This window comes from Manis javanica, chromosome 3, assembly GCF_040802235.1.
Source record: "Manis javanica isolate MJ-LG chromosome 3, MJ_LKY, whole genome shotgun sequence".
Taxonomy (NCBI): domain Eukaryota; kingdom Metazoa; phylum Chordata; class Mammalia; order Pholidota; family Manidae; genus Manis; species Manis javanica.
This window is the reverse complement of record NC_133158.1, coordinates 143,459,968-143,477,222: the sequence shown is the minus strand read 5'-3', so window position 1 is coordinate 143,477,222 and position 17,255 is coordinate 143,459,968.

The following is a 17,255-nucleotide window of genomic DNA, read 5'->3' as shown; positions in this document are numbered from 1 at the left end:
TCTGTCTGTTAATGGACATAGGCTGTTCTATTTTTTTGTCACCTCAATTGCAATGCTAGATCCACTGTATAAAAATTTGTTACACTTTATATCTTTTTGAACCTAAGAGAGAAAATTGTAACACAACTAACATACATGTGGTTTGTCCATAGATTCAAGAATTAGCCCTAACATGTGGTCTCAAGTGGCTCTGTATTTGTTAGCACAAGTTCTGAGCATGGCTCTAGGTTTTGGAAATCCAAATTGCAAATCTCACCTATAAAAGGTGGTAAATTTTATTAATAAACCTATACATAGGAATGGAAGCTCTTAAGGTAAAGAGAATGTGCCATTTTCTTGGGATGAGGTAGAACAACTCAAAGGTCTGTGCGTTGACCCTCCTCCCACAGGAATGAAGTTTCTTCAGGAAATTAAGGAGAAACTGGGGTGATTTGAAAGTTATGCTTCAGTGTCCCTATAAGAACAAAGGGAGTAGAAGAAGGAAGACAAGATGTTTAGCTGGAGGGAGAATAGGGAGAGTAAGCTTTTTTGGGGAAAATCACAGTCTGTTTGGGCTGCTATAACAAAATACCACAGACTGGGTGGCTTGTAAATAACAAATTTATTTCTCACAGTTCTGGGAGCTGGGGAGTCCAAGACTAGGCACTGGCAGATTTGGTGTCTGGTGAGAGCCTCCTTTCTGGTTCACAGACAGCTGTCTTCTCCCTGTAATCTCACATGGTAGAAGGGAGCTTTTTAGGGTCTCTTTGATAAGAGCACTAATCCCATTCATGAAAATTCACCCTCATGACTTGATCACCTCCCAAAGATTCCAACTCCAAATACCATCTCACTGAGCATTAGGATTTAACATGAATCTTGGGAGGAAACGATCAGTTTACAGTAGAAACAGAATGAGCACTTAGGGAGAGACTATACATGCAGGAAGATCAACATGAGCCCCCATAGATAAGGATGGAGACAGGCAAAAGGAATAGGGGTGTACTCAGGTCTCATTGTTCATAAAGAGGGTATTAGAAAAGGCAAAGATGTTTTAATTATTACTTGTCCTGACTAGTGACTGGGCCCATTAAAAGGCAAATTAATAAAGGTAAGACTTCTGGCTGAAGTCATCCTCCCTGCCTGCAAGAAGCCAGATTCAAGAATGAACAAAGAGGCTCTTCTGAAAGGAGTAGATGAAGAATCAACAGTAAGAGCAACGGGGGAGCCTTTTGAAGACTGGGGTAGTTCTACCAAGTGGTCACAAGGAATTTGGACAGATTTGAGTGGGAAAGACCAGGAAGATAAGCACAGGTTAGACTAAAAGACAGACTGTGAATGCAGGTGGCAGGTAGGTTTCATCTGTGCCTTGAGGGCACATGTCAGAGACGTTTATGGAATTGACATTCTAAGGGAAGGCACTGCAGAGATGAGAAATAAAAATGGAAAGCCAAGCAGAGCAATAACTGGCTGAGTCGAGGCTGATTGGATGTTGGATTGATGGAAAATATCTTCCAGGTTGGACTATCGAACATGGGTGTGAAAAGGTGACTAAGATCTGTGTGAACAGTATAGTTGTTGGTAGCCTTGGAATCCACTGATTTCATGTTGCTCACTACGGTGGACCCCTAGAATAGAATATGCTGGAAAAACTATTCTGGACCAGAAGGCAAAGAGGAAATAAAAGAAGGAAGGCCCTCAGGTGCCAGCCCTATATGTGTTAGAAAAGGAGAAAACCAATTCTAGAAGTAGGTTAAATCTTTAGAGATTCAGCTGAGTCCGGTGATAGCAGAGGGGAATGAAGCAGTATAGTCATACACTAGTACCTCAGTTAAAGGTGTCCCAGACATAAACACTGTTCAAGGCCTGAAATATTCAGAAGTGGGGGAAAGACAGTGACTCAAGGAGCCCATTGGAGAGGAATGGATTCCCGTAGACCACAAGAAACACAAGTTCTGAAGCATCAACAGTGATTCACTTCAGGAATCTGCTAGGAGTAATTCTTCAGCTGAACTGAATATGACAACTAGATTAAAATCTCTTTCCTAGACAGGTTTTATAGTCCTAAGCAGTTTAATAGACAATAGAAGAACTCCTCCCAACACCATGGACCAAGTCTCCCCCTCACCCCCCAATATATAGATATATGGTGTCAAAATTAACTACCAGATGAGAGATTGATTCTGATTCAGTGTAAGTTCAAAGTTTGTAGATTCAGACACTATCTTAGGCTCACTTGCATCATGAAGAGGTTTGTTAAAAAAACAATTCAATCGAACAAATTGGAAGATCTAATTGGCTTTATTAAGCAATTCATGAATCCGGCAGCATCCCATATAGCAAGAGGTTTTTAAAGGCAGGACAAGGAAGTCATAAACAGAGAAAAAGGTTTATTTGGGGTGAGTTATTAAGGAAAATGACAAATCAAAATTTCCAATTTAATTTCTCATTAAACTGCAATTAGGTTAGGTACCAAGCCCCGGGTCAGTGACATGGACCAGCAGAAGTGACCCCTTGTTGGGTCTGTGGTTTTCTTTTTAACAGGTTAAACTGAGGTCTTTTCTTGGTCTCACTTCCTTTGTCCAGTACCAAGGAATCTCTACTAGGGCCTTTGGGACACCAACTCTGGGCTTTTGAAACATAATTTTGCTTGTGACAACAAGATTGAGTTGTTCTCAAGATTTGATGGGTTGGGGGCCAGTGCTGTGACAGTCTTTTGTGTTTTGTTAAGTCTTGAAGCCTTTAAATAAAGGACAAACTGGAGATGCATTTAGCATGCACCCTAAGGTACCTCCTTGCATTCCATAGAAGATAGTCAGTCTAGGTTGTAGCTGCCAAAGACACCTGGCTCTACTTGGCAGTGAAGATCCTTCTAGCTGGGAGTAGGCAGACATAAGAAATCAGAGAGGATGAAGTCTGGACTTCAATTTCTTTGGATCTTAAACTCACAAGAGCAAGAGAATATGATTTTGGAGTTTAATTCTTTTGACCCCTGAAATCTTTGAACTAATTTGCATGGAATTTAATTTTAACTTTAATTTCCTTCCAGGAAAATCCATTAAAAAAGGCAGTTATATTCAAATTGGTACTTTGTAAGTTGATGGCATTTTTATGACTGGAATGTGTTTATGTTGTTATTTTATCTCATTGCCAAACCTTTGATGAGCTATATTGGACAACATGGCTGGACATAGTTTGGGAAAGGAAATAGAATGGAGAAAGAATTTCTAGACTTGGACACAGGTTTTAAAATTAATTTAATTAGTATGTTATTATGACCCATTTAAGAGCCTCTGAGAATGAGAAATAACACACTGCCCACCAGCATCCCAGAAGAACCATGGTTGGTGTTGGGGGAACACCTTTTGAAAGTAGGACCAGCGTTACCCAGGTAGATCGTTCACCTTGTCCATGGAGGGCTGCCACAGCACACCACCCATTAGTTAATGGTTAAGCTTGATGGGGTTAGAGAACAACAACGTGGGAAATGTGGGAGGGAGGGAATCTTCTTTCCTGTGGCTCCTTGGTAACCTTCCTGGTCTTTTCTCATCCTCACTCACTCCTCCCGGAGCTTGTCGTACCTACCACCATCACAGGCAGTGCTGCATGATGCCAGCAGCCTCCCCCCACTTCTCATTCCATTTTGCTTTTGAAGATCTGCCTGCCTCCTGCACACATGCATTCTGTCCTGTTTCTCCATGTGGTAAGTATTAGAGGAGCAGGCACTCTGCCCTGCCCAGGGAGGTCTGTGGTGGCCCACACGACCTTTGACTGGATAGGAAACCTGTCTAGCTGTGGTTTCACAATATTAGGATGCATTCACCTGAAAGAAGAATGAGCCATTAGTATTAGCTCTATTACTGATAAAAGTGATATTTTGATTGCCATTTGTATGACTAATGTGTCCACCTTTCAATCAGTTCTTAATGGGCTGGGAACATAAGAGTCAATTTAACTCTCTAATTCTGGCTGTCAGAATTACTATAAAGTTTTGGGGTAGAACTGACAGGGTTTGCTGATTGTGAGGTATGAAGGAAAATGCCAAATCAAAGGTGATGCCTTGGTTTCTGGTTTGGGTGACTAGGTAAATAGTGGTGGTGTTTAATGATATAGAGGTCCTAATTCTGAGTTTGGAGGTATGCATGCAGGGAGAATGATGTGTGGTGTCGGCAGGGAGGCTGTCCACAGATGAGTGATTCAGTGGTGGGTGGGCGGGCACTACACATACAGTGAGAATGACTTAGCAGGCGTGGGATGTCTTGGAGACTGGGTAACCTTCCTGGTCTTTTCTCTGATAGAGTTCAGATAGGGCTTCAAGTAGGGTACTAGAAATAGAGAAAGGGGAATTAATACAGAAGACATTTAAGAAGTGGAATCACTAGAACTTGGTGACCAGTTTTGGATGTGGATAGAGGGGTGGAGAAAGGGAGTTCAGAGTCACTCCAGGGTTTCAAGGTTATAAACTTGCTCATCCAGTTGAATATTTGGTGGTGACAAAAAGATGTTAATTTTATAGATTCTGTCATTTTAAATATGTTAACTCCTTTAGCCACAATGAAGGCATGCAGGAGGATATAGGGGGGAAAAAATGAAAAGATAAACTTCCACAGACCCTATGTTCCCTACTAAAAAGAAAAGAACCATCCAAAAACCTTTAAAGAAACACTAAGAGTAATCATTTAGGTTGAGATATTCTTTCTTTTAGATGTGATACATTCTATCAGGAGCTGGCAACATTTTTTCTATAAGGAGCCAGATAGTAAGTATTTTAGGCTTTGTGGCCCATGTGGTCGCTGTTGTAACTGCTCAACTTTGCTGTTGAAGAGCAAAAGTAGCCATAGACAATAGGTAAAATATTGGGCATGGCTGTGTCCAATAAACCTTTATGTATAAAATAGGCGGTGGGCTGGATGTGGCTCACAGGCCATAGCCATAGTTTGCTGACCTCTGTAACTTATGGAAAAAGGCAACATGAGGTTGCTTTTCCTTCAACTCTTAGAAGAGGGCAATGGCTAGTCCCAAGACTAGTTAATAAAAGAGGGCCTTGCAATGTTACGCAATGCTGGGACGAAAATGGTGCTCTTCTGACTGGTGAGGTCCTAAGTTACAGTAGCAAGGGAAACAGGACTCCCGTATATGGACCTGTTGAGGGCTGTTGGCAGGAGATTAACACTCTGATGCAAAATGTCTGAATTTTTAAATGGGGTGGCCAAAGCAGGGAGATGGAAGAAAATAAATAAATTCCCCCAGACCATGTCCTTCTGACCACATTGTCACCTTCCCTCTTCTTGCATCCAGCAGCAGGAACAAGTAGAAGAAAGCAAGCTTGTAACTCACGGCCTGTGGTAGGGACTAAGAGGATTTCCAGGGCACAGGAGGAGGGCAAAGGCTCCCTAGTGTTAAGGAAGGGCACCTCCTGCAGAGGGAAGGTGGGGAACACACGGGGGAGAAAAGACCTAAGTGAAAGCACAGTTTGGGGGTAAGGAGTGGGGTGACAAGAGAGGAGGGGTCTATGAGAGCACTTCCCCCTGCCAAGGGAGCCAGTGGGGGAGCAGCCTCAAGGTCGGATCAGTGAGGCCCCCATGCTCAGAGATGAATCGGTTCCATAAGGAGGGCAAGGCAAACTTCTTTCCTCTCCCAGGCTCGTAAACTTTGGAATCTGTGGGAATGCTTGAGTTAAGAATGATTTGACCCCCATTCTGTGGCGTGCATATCTCTGTGTGTGTTGTGTGTTTGCGTGGCCAGAGAAGGGGCACAGACCATCCCCCAGCAACACCGGTCACTGGTAGATATGAGAGACGAGTGATATAAATGACAACAAGAGAAGCCAAGAGAATCCCTATGTCATAATAGTTTTACGATCATAAAACCACAGAACTGGGAAGGACTGTGAGAGGGCATCTGACCTAGCCTTCTGCCTTTAGAAAAGTCAGTCTTTCATTTTGCTGGACCTGGAAAAAGATCAGGTATTCTCCCTTGATAATCCATGTTAGTATTGTTTCATTCAGACAATCTGGAAGTTCTTCTTTATGTCTAATAGAAATCTCTTCTACTTTAATTCCGTTCTCGTATTTGATCTTCTGTGCTATAGACAAAACAAAACCTTTCATAGTCTTTAAGACATAGCAGAAGATCATTTATTAGGGCATTTGAACACTGGGAATATTCAAACATTGGAAACATTCCAATTGTAATGAGGATTCCCTCTGGCTCAGAGGCCCAGATCACTCCGTGCAGACAGGGTGGTGCAGATTATAATGGACAAATAGAAAACAACCTTGCCCGTGGCTATTTCAGGTGAAAGAACATCATACATTTTATGAAATAAAGGTCACCTGCTGCTGTGCAGAAAAAATGCTGTTGTACAGGCTGAGATAGACATTTGAAAAGGAAAGGGCTACAAAAGCAGGCAGACATTGATGAATCTGTTCAAATGAATGTTGCACTCACGTCTCCTTTAGTTTTGCCAGCAGCAGCTTCAACAAATCCTGTTAGCAATTTGCTCATACTTCTCTCTGCAGAGAATCAAACATTTCACAGTAAATAAATATTGTTTGCTTTTTATGACTACATGCTGCTTTTGGGGGATTATTTTAAGAAAATTGATATGTATCATGAATTCAATTTTTTTATTGTGTAAGAATTGAAAAGCATAATCTATTGTTGTTTTTAAGATCATTAAATATTTAGTGTTTTTCATAATGTGTCACATTTTTGTTGTTGCTCTCAGGGAAACCCAAATCTTTACTTGATGCAACAAAACAACACATCCTTAATCCTTTCTGTATTTGTTTTACTTTTATTAGATAAAATGTTCTCTAATCAAACACTTTTTTATTTATTTTGTTTATTACATACATTCCATTTTAGATACTGTTGCCATTGGGTATCAATCAGCTCAGCTACGCCATGGTAACAAACTGACTCCCCATCTCAGTGGCCTAATGCTACAGAGGTTTATTTCATGTTCACATTACATACCCTGTTTGGGTCAGTGGGCACTCCCTTCTTCCACACAGTCTCTGCAAGCACTTAGGCTGATGAGGAAATCGCACACTTGTAGCTGCATCACCTGAAACGTGAGGCCCCACGGTGATCCAGCAGGAGAGCTGTGGGTCATACACCAACTCTGAAATGTTTCACCCAGAAATGACACTCCTGACAGTTTCCCCAGAAAGGTATTTTGTTTGATCACAATGTTCTGTTAAAATTCAAAATGATCTTCTCTTCAATGATGTCACCCCTCATTCATCTTTTCTTAGATGAATTCAGTTTTGTTAGTCTTTTCTACCTGTCAGTATTCTTAGGTGTAGACAAAAGAACCAATCTAAGTCATTTAATTGAGAAAGGACTAATTAAAGGAGATTAGAAAGTCCAGGTAATCATGGGAAATGTTGGAAGAACACCTTCTTAGCTGAGTTACCCACCAATCCCAGAACCAAATTGTCTTTGTTGTGATGGAGAAGTTACTGCTCTCATCGCTGTCCCCAGAAAATGACATTGAGGCCACCTGTGCCCACAGGATGGCTATCTGGACCCTGTCTATTCTTCAGGTAGTTCTGACAGGTGCAACTAAAAGCTAGAAACTAAGTTAGAAAACCCCACCCTAGACTCAGAGGCTAGGGAGATTAGAAAATACTAAGTTTTAGAATTTACTTTTGGAAGACAGAATTCATAGTATAGGAAACTATCATAATGTGGGGTGGTTTTCAGAAGATTTGGGACAGCTATGAATGACAGATGTTCACTATACCTTCTTTCATAGAACTCATTTTCTTTCTACTTGTAAGATGTAGTACAAGCAGGGATAAGAAAGAAGTACTTACTGCCACCACCTTAACACAGCTACTGTTATTTTTTGGTCTATTTATTTTTCACCCCTTTTCTGTGCAGAATTCTTTTCTATAAAATTATGTGGCAATGAATACTGATTTCCTAGTGAAATATCAGAACAGAAATATTTTCCCCCATGTTGTCACATTACCTTCAAGATCAGGAACTTCAGGGCTGTGTAATACTGTAACAGTTGGAATGGCTTTACTGTGTAAATTTTCTGAGTGAACATGATATTGTGATTCAAGTCAATAGGTAAAACTTCTCTGATTACAACTGTATCCTTTTGCTTTTGCATATACTGCAGTTTTATATCAACATCTTGATGAAAAATATCACAGAGACATAGTCCAAGACTCAATGTAGATAAGAAATGTGAAATTTCCAGGCAATTGCTTTATTTGAATACAAAAAAACATAATCTTCTGTCTTTGAAAAGAGGGTCCTTGAGTATATATCATCCATGCTGGCAGTCAGTCTCACTTTATATAATGCTAGATAATTTTTTTAAATTCCAGATAACCGTTCCATTATTTATCGCTTATGTCATCACAAATTAAATGTAGTTTCTAACCATTTTGTACAGCAAAATCCAATTTTGTTGAACTGTGCCCCCTAAAGGAAAAGTCACACACACTAGAAAAATCCATTAATTCATTTGAAATATATGTACTGAGCACTCACTATTCTGAAGAACTCTGCTAGACCCTGTGTGAGCACAAGAATGTATAACATGATTTCTGCCAAGGAGACATTTAAAATGTCCGATAGGAACTTATTGTTTTTTAAAGCAGCAATATGTTGTATTGCCTTTTAAGTTTTATTTAAAGGCACTAAAAGAATATTGGATAGATAGGCAAGAGACTTGAGACTTGTTCAAACACAAGAGACTTGAGACTTGTTCACAATTCTAGCACTGTGTGACTTCTGACAAGTTACCCAGATTTTGGGCCTCAATTTCTTTATCTATGAAGACACATCATTAGACTGGGTGAGGGCTCAGATTTCTCATCTCTAACATCCTAAAAATAGATGAAAAGTACTATAGGCTGTTAGTGGTTCTCTATCAAAAAAGAATGATAAACAAATGGATAGATATTTATTATATGTTTGTATATTTATATGCAAAAATGATATTTGCTTTGAGAAAATTTATAAAACGGGTGTCCTGCGTAAAATTCATGAAATACTAGTAGAACCTTAAAATCCATCATGAAAAGAACAATTATTCCTTAGGAGTTACCTGTAGCACTTGCGTTCATAGAAGTCTTGAGTGGCTTTGACTCTGTAAAAGTGATAATGAACTTCCGGACAAGTTTCTTCCAAATGGAATCATTAATAGCAAGAGGCAGAGCCAGTTTTCCAACCCAGGTCTGTCTGACTCCAAAGTCCACGCTGTTTCCATCGCAACCTATTTTGTAGACCTCTCTCACTGGACTTGATTGATATTGATATTCTTCTTATGATAATAATCATATCTTATCTGAACTAACGACTCATATCCTGACATGGTCAAAACAGCAAAGTCACTTAGGGAACAGATGTGATTTTCCAAATAAAGTTTAAAATACAGTTTTAACTAAAACTTCATTTATTTTATATATATGTGAATATATATGGACTCATGCATATGTCCTGGCATTAGTAGAAAGCATCATTACTTAGGGCATAAATAGTTTCCTTTATAGTCTGTTTTCCCATATGTCTTTCAAAAATGAAATAAGAAAGAGCTTTCTCCCCTGAACTCCTAGCTGCTCAAGAACATTTGAGTCAAAATTTATTTCTGAGTCTCAGTCACTCTCAGTTGAATCCCTAAGTCGTTTCTTTTTTCCCCAAAGTTTCTTTTGAAGAATCATTTGTAATCAGTATTACTCAGCATGCAACTAGTACATCAGTGTTGGAAAGCCGTTTACAATTATTGTCTAATACATTCTTCCAGTAGCTTCTGGGGACATCAACATTTTACAGAGAAGCAACATAAGATGTATATACCTTAATTTACTTGGCCAGAATGACACAGTGACTTTCAGTACACACAGCGGAGAGACAGCTGAAGCAGTGCTGGATTATTAAGACAGAAACTCTGCTCCTTGAATGGTGACATTTAACAGTTGCCCTAGTCTGCGATTAGCAGAAAGCCCACTTCATTTTACAAATCCATTGGTGATAGAGATGCCCTTAAAAAAAACTAGAGTTCCCGATCTACTACTCAGAATTGATTCCTTATTTTCCAGTTACCTTTCAAGTGTTTGTCCTTGAGTTAAGTGATAGAAGGCTGCAATAGCTCTTCATCCTTGTCTGTGTTTTTTACATTGATTTCAAAATGAGAGGCACAATTGCGATTTTATGTACAGTAGATTTCTTTGCTCCCGTTTTGGCTTGCCCTTTTCAATTCTTGTATTAACATAGGCTTGATTGATTCTAAGTAAGTGTGAGAGAGAAGTTGCAGCTCTCTCCAGAAACAGAATTCCTCCTGTATTTAACTTCTAGCCAGATCCACTTATTAAACATAGGTCCCTGTTAATTAAAGCAATATTTTTTCATTCACTTTACTGTTTACTCTTGGCAAGAGGAGCTTCCGTCTTTCAACCTTTCTGATGACTAAGTTGAGTGTGTCTTTGGTGTGGATAAAGAATTATGGTTAAGAGAAGACAGTAAATCTTTGCTATATGGCTAATAAATAAGACCATGGTATTTTATATTTGATTTCATGATGCTTTGAATTTGCAGTTAATAAGCAGACCCTCCAGGATCGTATTATAAATGAAATGGCAACTTTATTTAAAATTTTATGTTAGGTCATATGATAATTTGACAATAATTTCAATAGTTACAAAGGAAATGAAACACCAGCAGAATTTAATTAAGAAGCTGTGTCGTCCTGTAAGTTTAGGATCAGAAAAATAAAACTCCAGTAACAGGAACACTAGTATGTTTTATTAGGTAAAACTTGAACAGTAATCTTTACATTGATTTATTGGTAGTTTTACAGGTGGGGTATTAATTTTTCTGAAGTATAACTTAGAAGCTTCAGAAGACAGATAAGTTAAGTACTTGATAAATATTGGCAGCCCCCTTCAGGGTTAATTTTTCTCTGCACTGTTCTTTAAAGATGCTTTCTTAAAATTAATCATGGTGATATTTTGTTTAACTGGTTTTATTTAATCTTGTGAGTTAAGTTACCTCTTTAAGAATATTGATGTAAGGTCAGGTTTCTTGGGAAGCTGAGAATAAGTAGAAACCAATTTATGCAGCTGAGAAACTTAGCATATATCTGAAATGCATGTAAACAGAAATTCACACATTTCTGTTTAATGGCTCTGGTGTGATGTACTTTAATCTTTATAGAGGTAATTGGGGGAAAAGTTGCATTAGTAAAATGATGTTTCTGCCACCAGATTAGTTAATTGACTCATTTCTTGGCAGAGGGAGGGAGGCTCTCCCCATGGAGGAATCACAGGACTGGGGGCCCAGATGACTGGGTCTAAACCTGGCTCTGCTGATAATGAGTCACTAATGTTTGTGTATTGGATCCTTACCCTGAAAATGTTATAATGATATTTTTAGATTGAGGTGGATGATGAAGGATAGTTTCAAGTACGTATAAAATGCTTTGAAGGCTACAAGTCCTGAATATTATTAGATCACAATGTACAGAGTACATAGATTTTTTTTTTAAACTGCTTACTCATTACTGTCACGTTTGAATGGATTTCCTAGTATTGGGAAACTTACTTAGCTAAATATAGAGGCCAGTTGCTGGCATCCAGAGGAAAACTGCTATGTTAGCCTCACTGAGCAATAGTAGGTCAGTCTTTAGTGTAGTGTGGATGTAGAATTACATAATGATGTGACTCTACTTATTTTGGTGCCTTTCAAACTGGTCTTGTGGAGATTTCATAATTTTAACTTCAAATTATTTATTTTAATATTACTTTTGTTCCTACCCAATCCTTAAGGGTAGGAATCCTATCACAGAAACATAAATGGTTCCTCTACATACTAGTCTAGCTATGGCTCTTTTATTACCAATAATCCAATTATTGTCGATGACTGCTGGGAGCTCCAGTTTTTGAGCTGACTTGGTTATTTGGATTTTACTGTCTTCCTAACAGGTGACGGTCCCAGGAATGACTTTTCCTCTCTAAGCAACCTATTACAGAAATACCTTCATTAACAGCCTTTCTGAGAATCTCCAAAGTAAACTGAACAAATGAACAAATACAAAGCCTCAAAATCCTGAATATTAGCAGGCACATACAGTTATAGGATCATTAAAGTCTCTTCCAGATCTCAAACCCTGTAATTCTACCACAGAAAGGGAAAAACAAGCTCTCCGGGCATTTCCTGCTTATGCCACCAGCGGATGGCACGCAGGCTGACCCGCTGCTGCGCTGTGATTTCTGCATTGTTCCACGAGGATGTGGGTGCTGAGGGGACACCTGGGACACTGAGGTGCAAACAAGTCTGCCCGGATCGGCATGGGGCAGAAGGAAGCTGCAGGGCCCAGACAAGGGTGAGCAGCGAGGCAACGGAAGCAAAGCTGCAAGCAGCGCCCGCTGTCAGGGGCAGCCTGAGGGCGGGGGTCCCCTTGAGTTTGTTCCCCAGCCTGGCTCTGGGAACAGGTCTTGAGAAGGTCTTTGCCAGGGAGAGCACTGCCATCCTCAAACCTGGGAGTGTGGGAGTGTGAGTTGGAGAAGTCAATCGAAAATCAAACGAAGAGCTAGACAGAGAAGTTCTTTGTTGCCTGTTGGGTTCTGTTTCTGACCTCAGGGCAGCACATTCCAGCGGTTTCACAATCCTAATGTCCCCACTGATTTCCTGTTCTCCCAGGAGCACCCCCAAAGAGGAAGGGACGATTCTGGGAGTCAATATGGAGACATACCATAAAAGCAGGGAAGAAATAGGTGTGAGAAAAGAAAGAAAGGTCAGAGTGAATTCTGTACACAGGCTCGGCAGGGTCCCTGACAGAGGCCTCCTACCAGGGGGCTTTAAAGCCCTGACTGTGCTTTGAGGGACCCGTTCACCCTCTTGGTGGTTAGGCTCCCCTTTGCATAGAGCCCTAGATAGTTGGACCTGTTTTCATTTCACAAAACTGAACTTAAAAATCTAAAACAACTTAAATTTCTATTTCAAGTTTCCATTCTTCCTGAGAGCAGAAATATAGTTCAGTTGATTGCAGGTAAGTTACTTATGGGTTTTTTCCTCATTTCTGGTAAACTCCACAGATTGAAACTATCTCCCTTTCCCTCCCATCTCCCCAGAGTGTCATCTAAGTTCTAGGGGTGAAGTGTCAGCTTCTTGGCCACGAACACCCTCCAGGCTGGCATTCCCTGCTATGTCCTCATTCCTGTTGTCTCTGGTCCCAGCTCTGCAGGCCCCCATGGTGACTGTGGGGATTCTCCCAGAGCTAAGCCTCACCCTCTTAGGGAGCCAGAGACTCTTGGACATTCTGTGCCACTCTGGAGACTTGGGGGATGTGGAAGACTTGGGGCTCTGTCTCAGACACAGCAAACAGGCAAAAATCTGGCAAATTCTTTTTGTATGTTTGTCTGAGGCTAGGCTGGTGAGAAACTAGGGGATTTTTCAGAGGCCAGGGGAAACAGAAAGCAAAACTCTGCAGGGCTAGGCAAAGCCCAGAGTGTTTGTGCGATCCCTCTTGGCTGCCGGCCCGGGTTTTAATGGGGCCCTTGTACCAAGGCTGCAGGGAAAGCCTGGGTCCTCTGCAAGGTGGAAACTAAGGTGGGGTGCCTTCACGGATGACTCTTTCAGTGGCCGAACAAGAAGACTCCCACCCAGCAGACAGTGTTTCTGGTGACATTTGCCAGTCTCACCTAGGCCCTGGACAGAGAAGAAAAAGGCCTGAGAATTCTTAATTTTAAGCCTACTTTCACATGTGTTTAACACTGGAACTCATAATACCTATACATTCTAAAAAAGCCCCAAGCCCAAAATGTAGGTGGTAGCATACCTAACACCTAGAGGAGACAAATCCAAATCCTCTTCAAAAGAACACTTGTTAAATTCAAATCCACATACACATTTTCAAGGAACATGACTTAAGGTACATGAGGAAATAGCAGAACTAACGCTATAGAGTCAGGCATTAAAGTCTTCAAATAATGGAATGATCAGGTATAGAATAATTAAATATGTTTAATGTATTTAAAGAAAAAATATTTAAAGACAATTGGAAGAATGCCAAACTGTAAGTCATCAGAATCAGCCACACAGATTTGAAAAAGAATGAATGGAATTTCTACATATTAAAAATATAATAATTGAAATTAGAACTTCAATGAGGGGCTTCAAGAGTGGATTAAGCATAGTTGAAGAGGCAAGGCATGATAGATAGGAGGAAACTCCAACAAATTCAGAAGAAGAAGAAGACAGTGAATGAAACTATAAAAGAAGTATTAAGAGACTTAGAGGACACACAGGGAGGAAATCTAACATATATTTAACTGTAGTTCCAGGAGATAACAAAGATAAAAGGAAAAACAATACTATTCAAAGAGATAATAGCTGAAAATTTCTTGAATTCTGAGGAGAGAATTTCTGCTTTTCATCAATGCACAGAAACACCAATGCACAGATTCAGGAAACAGAAAAATTGCAAACAGAATAAATAAAAAGAAATGTACATCTAGACACATCATACTGAAATTTTAGAATACCAAAAACAAGGAGACTGTATTGGAAGTATCTAGAGAAAAGTCAACATATCCATAAAGGAACTATATTTAAACTGACAGGAGATTTTCCCACGGCAACAAAGGAAGCCAGAAGCCAGTGGAATGGTATATTTAATGTGCTGAAGAGAAGTGTCAAACTATACTGTTATAGCTGCAAAATAATCTTTTAAATATAGTTAAAATAAAGGTTATTTTCTGACTAAAAAAATCGAGAACTTTTATTATAGCGAACCTTTATTCTAAGATATTCCAGAGATTGTACTTCAGGATGAGAGATAATAAACACAGGAGAAAGTCTGAGTGTAAGAAGGAATGGTGAGCAAAGAACATGGTAAACATGCATATGTCTAAGCAAGCATTTACTGAATAAACCAATGATAATAAATAAATGTTTACTTTAAGAGCTAAATGAATCAAGCTAGATATGCCTACACAGCAATAGCATGTGTAATGAAAGGGCAGTAAAATGCCCTTTATTTTCCTAAACAGACATTAAGTTAAATATGAATGTTAAAATTTCTAAGGTAACTATATTCATTTTCTGTTGCTATATAGCAGATTCCCACAAATTTAGCAGTTTAAAATAATACACATTGCTTTTTCACAGTTTTTGTAGGTCAGGAGTCCAGGCATGGCATAGCTAAATCCCCTGCTTAGGGTCTCACAAGGCTGCAATCAAGGTGTTGGCTAGGCTGGGATCCTCATGTGGAGCTCAGCGTCCTGTTCCAAGCTCATTCAAGTTTCTGGCAGAATTTGGTTTCTTGTGATTGTGAGCCTGCAGACTTAGCTACTAGGAGCTTTCCCTCTTTATAGACAGTTCACAGCATGACTGCCTTCTTCCAGGCCAACAGGACAAATCTGCTGCTTAAATTTTCCTTTTTGGGAGGGGCCCAATCCCTGTTAAGCATTCACCTGATTAGGCCAGGCCCACCCAGGACAATCTTCCTTTTGATCAACTTAAAGCAACAAATGTGGGACCTTAACTATATCTTCAAAATCATATAATTTAATCAAGAGAGTAACATTCATCATATTCACAGTCCCATCCACAGACATGGAAAGGGAATTATAAACCATAGGATGGGAATTTGGGGAGCTATCTTAATTCTATCTACCTTAGTAACCACTAAAAAGTAGATTAGATTCTACAATTTCCAAACCAGGGGAGGTGAAAAATGGTAAGGGAAGGAAAAATGAGTCAATTGAAACAAAGATAAGGGTAAAAACCCTTAAAGGTGGGGTAAACAGAAATATAAAATAAAATGATAAATAAATCACAATCAGTGTCAAGAAACTACATTCTCCAGTTGTAGTCAAAGGTTGTCAAACTAATTTTTAAAAAGTTTAACTCTACATTATTAACAAGAGACACATCTCACCATAAGAACACAGAAAGGTTGGAAGTTCAGACAAGCAAACACTACACAGAAGGAAATTGAGGTGGCTCTACAGGACAAACTCCATTTCATGAAAAAGTGTTACTAGAGATCAAATGGGTTACTAAATACTAAAAAAAATTCAATCCACCAGTGAAATAGAACAATTAAAAACTTGTCAGCACTTAATAAAATAGCATCAACTTACAGGATGCAAAAATTGCTAAAAGTACAAGAACAAATGATCATACCACCATCACCTGGAAAGATTTTAACATTATTCCATCTTTGATCAATAGATCAAGCAGACAGGTTGTGAGTAAACAATTATCAAACTTGCCCTAATAGATAGATACAGCATATATAGAAAAAATACATTATTTTCAAATATATGTAGAACATTTACAAAAACTGACCACATACTAGGACACTAAAGCATCTCAATAAATCAATCCAAGTGTCAGTATTTTGGACCACAATAAATTAAGTTAGAACAAATAATAAAATAACAAAGCCTCTATACATGTGCAAATTTAGAAAAATGCTTCTAAATAACTGTTGGATCAAAGAAAAAAATTACTGATGGATCAAAGAAATACTGATGGATCAAAAATATCTGGTGGGTCAAAGAAAGTGGAATGTGGGAAACAATGAAGACAAAGCAGAAATTAATGAAGTAGAAAATAAAGTAAATAAGGTATTACCTTGTAATATACATATTACTTTTATATATTAGTAATGTATTACTTAGGTCTTATTAATAAATATTACTTAAGCAATGATCTATTACTTATAACTAATAAGTATTACTTATTATATATTACTTATATAATATTCTATATATTTTTTTCTTTAGAAAAAAATCTAAAGGCAAAACCAAGGGATGAGTAACACTGCTTGAGGTTAATGATTATTTCTCTGGGGAAGGAAAGGAATGTGATCATTTATGTGAACGCAGAAGTCTTCAGTGGTATTGGTGATGTTCTATTTCCTTAGCTTGTTGGAAGGAACGTTGGTGACCATTTACATATTTTACTTCTCTGCATCTTTAAAATATCCACATACATTATATAATTTCTTTCATATTGTGAAGTTTCACTTTTTTTAAAGTTAAAAAATTCAGACTACAAATAAAGCAAAAGCTTGCTTTAACCAAGCCTCCTCCAGAGAAAACCTCTTTTCAGTTTTATGTATATCTTTCTAGATTTTTTTTCTATGCATTAACATACATAACTGAAAAATACATAGTTTGCTATTTTGTAGGTTGGGGGTTAACATAAGTGATATACTAACTGAGCTATTTTAGAATTTGCTTTTTTCTCTTAATAATACCTCTTAGCAAGCTTTCCCCATAAGCACATAAACTCCTACT